We start from the raw sequence: 8,856 nt of genomic DNA on the forward strand, positions 1-8,856 counted from the left end.
CCGACGGGTGTTCACTCAAGCGATACCGGTATACGCAAAGAAAAGTGAAAGCAAAGAGCATGTAGGCATACAGAAGCATCATTGCGCTATGACAAACGTTAAAGGATGATTGTTGGTGTCGTGTTTTGTGCAATGCTTATTATTTCTTTATGTGCTTGCTGAGTACGTTGTACTCACCCTTGTGGCTTCTATGTTTTAGGTACCATGGAGGACGACATGCATGGGACCTCGGGGGTAGCACATCCACATGTTTCGGCACATAACTTTCACACAATACACCACTTTATACATAAATTAGTTTAACACGCTCAATCCTACGAGTTCTCTTATATTTATATATGAGCTGCCATATGTGTTGTACCTACCAAGCTAGTTGTTTTTGAGACAACCTGGTTATTGAGATTTAGCTTTGCCTCGCAGAATCTGCGTAGTAGTGTGTATGTATAATATTGGAGGTTTATGTTTATTATGCTATCGTGGTTATCACCGTAAACAAAGGAGTCTATGCTGAGTTTTATAGTTTTGTCCTTATTTTTAAAGATTGATAAAATATGTGTAGCATTGCCAGATAGGGTAGATATCTGGGGTGTTACAGTTGGTATCAGAGCCTAGGCTTTAGGTCTCTGGAGTAGATTAATAGTAAATAGGATAATTTTCTAACAACTAAAATTTTCTTTAATTTTTTTAAAACAAACTAAAAACTTGATTTAAAATGTAACAACATAAAACTTGACACACTGGTGCACAATAGGATGGGTTTGGGGTCATGCATTGCATTTGCGCTTCTCCTGGATTTTACTGTTGACTTCTTTTATGCATGATTGTTGTTTGACTTGTGGGCAGACCTTTGCCATGATAGGCTTACATGCCTTGTTTGAGTTACCATTATCCCTTTGTTATTTGTAGTTGACTAGAGAAGGGGAGAGAGACCCTTCATGGTTGAAAAATTCAGCCTTGGATGGGAAATGTTCGTTTTTTTATGCTAGTTCTATAATTGTGCGAATAACGTGATGAAAGTATAGGATTGATAGATTTAGATATTTTTGTTGCTTCGTTGGACTTATGAGGAGATTGAAGAAGAATTTGGTTTTGGTGTCAAGGTAATGCCAGTATTGAATATTAAAGATTGGTTTGCCTAGAGCTACTTGAAGTTTTGGATATAAGTGTCAGGTTATGCCAACAGAATTTGAGAGGATAGTTTGGTAATCTTTAAGATGAGTTGGATTAGGCGATTGGTTTTCAAAAGAATAAAACTAGATTAGATAACCTGACTGGTGTAGTAGTAGCGCTGTTGATAAAATATTTTTATGACGACTTATTTGGATTCATTTCAATATGAGAAGCTCTTTCCTCTATCCATGGTCAGTAAACCGTAATTTCCACTTGACTTTCTTATTCTCATTCACCTATTCTTTGAGGTGCATCTCGCTTAGTTCAATGATCGTCATCTAGTAGTGGAATCACTCTTGTAGGCTTTGTCTCCAAGACAGATGAAATATTTTCAACCGTGTACTTCAAATGTCCTTATCTCAAACTATTATTGTTCCAGAGTTAACGCCTCATGTTTTTACCAATCTTTGTCTCATATATTCCTCTTTGACATAGTTTGTGTCCCTTCTCCCACTCCTGGGTATAAATAATTGTGAGAACGTTATTTTCCTTAGAGGCATTAGTTATTCTTTCCAAAAGAAAATCATTTTGTTTGTCAAAGTCTTTTCCTTAGTAGGAGTTGTAGGGGAGAAGCTTGTCCTTTCTTTATCCTCCATAAGGCTTAGTTTTATAGGTCAAGCTCCTAGCCTTCCATAAAGCGAATTTTGATATTCTAAAGTGTGTTTTGTACACGCAAGCTTGAGTTTACGATAGTTTCTATTTTTTTGTAGCGGCTTTGCAAACAATCGATGGGAGTCGACCTTGAACCTTGATTCATGCCCATGAAATCTGTTTGCAATGTGAGTGAGGATGCCCGAGTGATAGTGTTGCGTGATTCATTATTTCAGTTACTGAGTTAATAGTTTGGATTCGGGATGGATTGGCCCCCATACCGTTACCCTTATTATTCGCTCCTGCTACATTGAAGTGATGAATCACTATGTGACTTTTCCGTTAATTAGTTGAGAGAGGATGTTGTGCAGCCTGAATCATGGAATGGCACGATGTTCCTCTTGTAACTTAGGCACTGCCAAGCGTAGGAGAGGTGGTGACGATGATCATTCGTTGAATTTATGGTACCTTACCAAAAGTACGCCCTTCTAGACCACCATGAGATTATCAGATAGGTTTAGTGGTGTTTGTTAGTTCCGAATTTGTATAACTTTGAGTACTCAATGGTCATGCGACATCTACATTCTTCATAAGCATTTCATGATTTACCAAGGACAAAGATAATCGTTTTTCACCAAGATACCATGTCTAGGTCCAAGAGCTTTGAGAGTGGTACGTGGAATTCCATCTTGATCTTACTCCTGGCACTCGACCTATCTCTATGTCTCCTTATTGTTTGTCACGACCAATTCAAGAAAATATGAAGAAACATCTGAACAATATATTATCTGTAGGTTTGAATTTGACGTAGTGTTCCCCCCTGTGAAGTGCCGATTATGTTTACACCCAAGAGAGATGATATTTGGGGAAAGTGTTTGGATCACCGAGCTCTTATGTGGTAACACGCATTCATTGCCCTGCATAGAGGACTTGTTTGATCACCTCAATGGACTTGTGCTCTACAAGATCGATCTCTAGTTTGGCTAACAAAATATTGAAAGGAGTGCTTTCTCCGCTAATTATGGGAAGTATAAATATAGAGCTATGTCTATTGGACTAGCCTATGCCTTTTTGGTGGATACAATGGATAAGATGCTACATAGGTTCCTTGATAATTTTGTGTTAGTGTTCTTTGAAGACACCCTATTATCTTATTGACAACATAAGAAGATCATGATGGTCATTTGAGGTTTGTGCTTGAGGCTTAAAGAAAGAATGAATTTTATGCGATTAGTTTTGCTTTTCGGAAGTGGCTTTTGTAGGTCATTTTTTTTACCAACATGGCATCTGGGTTGACCATAGTAAGGTTTCTACTTTTAGACCGACACAAACCATCTAATGTAAGGAAGTATGAAGTTTCTTAGACCTATGCGGTTACTAGGGGAAGATTTTGAAGGAATTTTGTTTTATCGCCAAGCCAATGACCAAACTAACCCGAAAGGATGTTAATTCCAGTGGAGTGATAAATGCTAGAAAAGATTCTCCGCACCCAAGAATAGTTGGGTGAGTGCTTCTGTTCTCACCCATTCTGAGCCATGTGAGAGCTTCCAGGTCTGATCTTGTATTCCTCTAGTTGTACTTGGGTGGATTATCAAGCAAAGGTTATTGCTTATGCTTCTAGGCAATTGAAAAAAAAAAATCTGCAAAACTATCTAGATCTGGAACTTGCGGTTGTGGTCTTTGCACTTAATTTTTTTTGGGCATTATCTTTATAGATAATCTTCTGATGTGTTCGCTAACCATAAGGGTTTCAGGTACCTCTTCGCATAGGAGCTGAATCGGAGACAAATACAATTGATAGAATTGACAAAAGACTATGACCTTGCTATCAAATATAACCTAAGTTGTTTTGGTGGTGCAACACCCGTGGAGACACAATCCATCTTCACTTCGTTAACGTAGATAGAATGAGAGAGTTGCACACCAAGATATTAGGACCTGAAAAGAAAAAACTTATTTGTGGACAAGAATGAAAGTAGATGTGGCTAAGTATGTGTCCTGTTGTGAGGTTTGTAAGAGAGTAAAGGATGAGCATAAGAGGAAAGCGGAACAGCTGCAATCCTCATAGGTTTTAGAATGGCCTTGAGATGATATTGTCACAGTTTTTGTTGTTAACCTATCTAGTACGTGGAGAGGGAAGGATGCAATTTGGGTGGTCTTGGGCTGACATAGTAAAGTTGCTCATTTTATTCCTATAATGCACCATATACTATGAAAGTGACTTTTCACCGTGAGGCTGCTTGGGGATCCTAAAACCATAAATTTGATACGTGTGCTAAGTTTGTGTCTAAGTTTGGGGAGAGCTTGAAAAGTCCTTGGGAACGCAGCTATGACTTAGTAGAGCGTTCTCTCACAAACTAATGGTTAGTTAGAGTGTACAATCGAAACACCGGAAGAGATGCTCAGGTGTTACATCCTATCTTGGCAAGGTTGCTAGGAGTATCAGATGTCACTTGTTGACTTCTCTTATATTAACACTTACATACCCAGCTAGTATACATATGAGACCTTACGGGGCTTTGTATTGAAAAACTTCTAGACCTCCACTTTGTTGGAATGCCCTGGGCTAAAAGGTAGTTTCATGGACAAGAACGTAGTAGTGGGATCAATTTGGGTTTAGCAAACTACATAAGAGATTTAGATATATAACACATGTTTATGCACAGAGCATTCAAAAGGGGTTTGCTGATCCTAAAGTTGGATATGGAATTTCAAGTTGGTGACGAGGTACTCTTAAGGGTGTTCTTAAGGGTGTCACCGACAAAATATGTTATAAGATTTAATATCAATTTAAATCAAAGGGAATCTTAGTTGGTAATACTTTGGACCATTCATAATAGAAGTACGGGTGAAGAAGCTAACCCACCGTCTTTGGTTGCCCAAGTCCATGAATATGTGTGCATAAGGTGTTTCATTTCTCTATGTCGCGGAAGCATTTCGTGACCCAAAACGATTGATAACCATGGAGCTGATTACGATTGAACAAGATTTAACCTTCGAGATTTTCCCTGCGAGGATATAGGAAAAGTCTTAGAGAGTGATGAGGCATATGCTGGAGAATGAGAATGTTTTTTTTTTGTCACAGCAAACCAAGCTTGAGGCGACTTGCGAGCTTGAGCCTCGATTGTGCAAGAAATATCCAGAATTATTCAAGGCTGGTAGGTGATGCATGATATGTTTTTATATTATGTTTAGTTGTGCGAGCCGAGTCGGAAATCGAGGAAGAATTCGAGGTCGAATTCTGTTTAAGGTGGTGAGAATGTAATACCCCAAAATCCAAACCTAACTTGGTGTGCCTACTTAACCTTATATAAAATAAATAGGACCATGAGAATATTTAAAATCTGATTTGGGAATAGGAAGTTGAAGAAAATAAATGAGTAGACAAAAAGAAAGGAAAATAGTATGTACTAGCACATGAGCTCACGACCTCGTTGTTTGAGAGTTTGTAGTTTTAGCCAATTCCTTGTATTGTTGTTGTTGCAAAGCTAGTCAAACATCCTTTACCCCTATTTAACGTGAAGAAATAAGTGCGTTGGGCTGGGCTTTTAGAACTGAGGCCGGACTTGTTTTGCGGTTGAGCTACCCAGTAAACTAGGGTTGGGTCTGGCGCCGCCGTCACGCGTTCTTCCCTAAAGTTTACCAGCGCTAGCGCCCTCGGGCCGTCGCCGCCGCGTCCTCGGCTTGCGACGTCGGCTGGCTGTCGAGTTGTTGCTACCTCTGCAGGCTGTGTCGCTGCTCTTGACGACAGTCTCTGTCAAGCCGTTCTGTCACCACCACCGCACCTCTGTTATGGTTAGTCCCCATTTGTTTACAACCTCTTAATTCGTAGCAATATATGAAGTAGCGTGCGTGGCTGGACTTGAAAAGGAGCAAGATGTCCTACCGTTTTTGATCTACAGTTTTGGCTTGTTAGATTCCAGGATCAGTAGTCACGTTTCTGAATTTTTGGTTAGTGGGTACAGTGAGTGGAAGTGGTCTAGCTAGCGCTTGTATATTCTGATCTTTGACTTGAAACCTGGACTGATTGGTCCATAATTTCGAGGTAGTGTCCAAATACAAATTATAGATTAGGTTTCAGATTTTCCATTGAGAACATACTTGCGTATTTTGATTGGACAGGTTGCAAACAACGGTCAGTTTAGTTATCTGTCCTGTGTTGGATAGAATTACAAGAATGCTTAAGATCGAGTGAGTTAAGGTGTTAATATCTAGGCTATGTCAATAGTAGATGTGTGATAAATATCATGTTGTTGCTGATATATAATTTATCTCTCTGATTGAGTTTTAATTCTAGTACCTTGTGCTGTCACTTTAGTTGAGAGGGCTAGACATATGTTACGTAACGGGGTCTCACACCTAGAAACGATGTTGTTGTTTTTCTCGTGAATGGCTGTGTTATAGAGTCATGCTTTTTATTGAGGGTTATATATGTTTGAATAACAGGTACTAGTACTAAAGGTTTGGAATCCTTCAATTCACGAGTTGGTGCCCCGCGGTTGAGGCAAGTTCATAATGGGATAATACTTTGCATGATTTCCTCACTTGACTTTTATTTTATAGCACCTTTTATATATTCAAGTGGCTGGTTATTGTTTATATGTGTGGAGACAAAGTGATTACAACAAAGAGTATAGTTCCGCGTGCATTTTGCATAGCATGTTAAAGACAGTGCATAGTGTTGTGTCTCGCCGAGGTAGGCACCCTGAGACCGTCGATGTTGGGACGAGTCCCACATTGTCGGCAACCTCCACAAGTTGGAGCGAGTGAATGCCGACGGGTGTTCACTCAAGCGATACCGGTATACGCAAAGAAAAGTGAAAGCAAAGAGCATGTAGGCATACAGAAGCATCATTGCGCTATGACAAACGTTAAAGGATGATTGTTGGTGTCGTGTTTTGTGCAATGCTTATTATTTCTTTATGTGCTTGCTGAGTACGTTGTACTCACCCTTGTGGCTTCTATGTTTTAGGTACCATGGAGGACTACATGCATGGGACCTCGGGGGTAGCACATCCACATGTTTCGGCACATAACTTTCACACAATACACCACTTTATACATAAATTAGTTTAACACGCTCAATCCTACAGTTCTCTTATATTTATATATGAGCTGCCATATGTGTTGTACCTACCAAGCTAGTTGTTTTTGAGACAACCTGGTTATTGAGATTTAGCTTTGCCTCGCAGAACTGCGTAGTAGTGTGTATGTATAATATTGGAGGTTTATGTTTATTATGCTATCGTGGTTATCACCGTAAACAAAGGAGTCTATGCTGAGTTTTATAGTTTTGTCCTTATTTTTAAAGATTGATAAAATATGTGTAGCATTGCCAGATAGGGTAGATATCTGGGGTGTTACAGCCTTACTAGTGTAAACAAGAAACAAAAAGATGCAATTGCAGGATCTAAAGGAAATAGCTTCGAGCACTTACAACGGCACCAGAAAATAACTTAGTTACCTGGCACTACAAGAAAAGTTGCCATGGCCGACGAAGTTGAAGTCGCGCCGTGGTTGCTGGTGTACCATGGCCGACGATTTTTGGTCCCTCCGTGGTGCATGTCAAAACTTTTTTTCTCGTTTTTGAGGCCACCTAGCCCGACGAAAGCGTCCAAAACGTCGCGTATGGTGGCCCGGGACGTGGTGCATCTCGAAATCTCGGGTTCGCCGGCCGAGTCAACGCAAATCCGCACCGCCGAGGGATGTAGGGCCCAGATGGCAGCCTCTACGGCATTGTTTTTTTCTCGATCGCGCCATCTCATTCAACGTTCTCCGATCGAGCCGTTTACGATGCAGGATCATGGGTCCCGCATGTCATCCTCTATGAACCAAAATTCTTTCTATTCTTGGAATTTTTTTGACCCCTGATTTCTGGCTACTTCCTTTTTCTTTTGATCCCTTGCCGCCTTGGAAACGTTGAGACCGCTGCTGCTAAATGGGACCCGCATGTCATCCTCTATGTGCAATCAACTTTCTTTTCTTGGAGTTTTTTTTGGCACCTAAAATTTGGTCACTTGCCTTTTTCTTTCGATCCCCTGCCGCCTCTCAAACGGTGATACCGCTGCTGCTAACTGGGACCCGCATGTCATCCTTTATGTACTATAAAACTTTCTTTTCTTGAATTATTTTTGGCACCTCATATTTGGTCACTTACCCTTTTCTTTCGATCCCCTGCCGCCTCTCAAACGGTGATACCGCTGCTGCTAAATGGGACCCGCATGTCATCCTCTATGTACTATAAAACTTTCTTTTCTTGGAGTTTTTTTGGCACCTCAAATTTGGTCACTTGCCTTTTTCTTTCGATCCCCTGCCGCCTCTCAAACGGTGATACCGCTGCTTGCTAAATGGGACCCGCATGTCATCCTCTATGTACTATAAAACTTTCTTTTCTTGAATTATTTTTGGCACCTCATATTTGGTCACTTACCTTTTTCTTTCGATCCCTGCCGCCTCTCAAACGGTGATACCGCTGCTGCTAAATGGGACCCGCATGTCATCCTCTATGTACTATAAAACTTTCTTTTCTTGAATTATTTTTGGCTCCTCATATTTTTTCACTTGCCTTTTTCTTTTGTTCCCCTGCCGCCTCTCAAACGGTGATACCGCTGCTGCTAAATGGGACCCGCATGTCATCCTCTATGTACTATAAAACTTTCTTTTCTTGGATTATTTTTGGCTCCTGATATTTGGTCACTTGCGTTTTTTCTTTCGATCTCATGCCACGTTTGAAACGTTGAGGAACCTCGCTGGCTCATGGGACCCGCATGTCATCCTCTATGTGCTATAAAAGTTTATTTTCTAGGGATTTTTTTCACTCTCTGATTTTTGTCTATTTCCTTTTTCTTTTGATGCCCTGCCTCCTTGGAAACGTTGAGTAAGCTGCTTACACATGGGACCCGCATGTCATCCTCTATGTACTATAAAACTTTCTTTTCTTGGATTTTTTTGGCACCTCATATTTGGTCACTTGCCTTTTTCTTTCGATCCCCTGCCGCCTCTCAAACGGTGATACCGCTGATGCTAAATGGGACCCGCATGTCATCCTCTATGTACTATAAAACTTTCTTTTCTTGGATTTTTTTTGGCACCTCA

Source organism: Lolium rigidum, chromosome 2 (genome assembly GCF_022539505.1).
Source record: "Lolium rigidum isolate FL_2022 chromosome 2, APGP_CSIRO_Lrig_0.1, whole genome shotgun sequence".
In the NCBI taxonomy this organism is placed as follows: Eukaryota; Viridiplantae; Streptophyta; class Magnoliopsida; order Poales; family Poaceae; genus Lolium; species Lolium rigidum.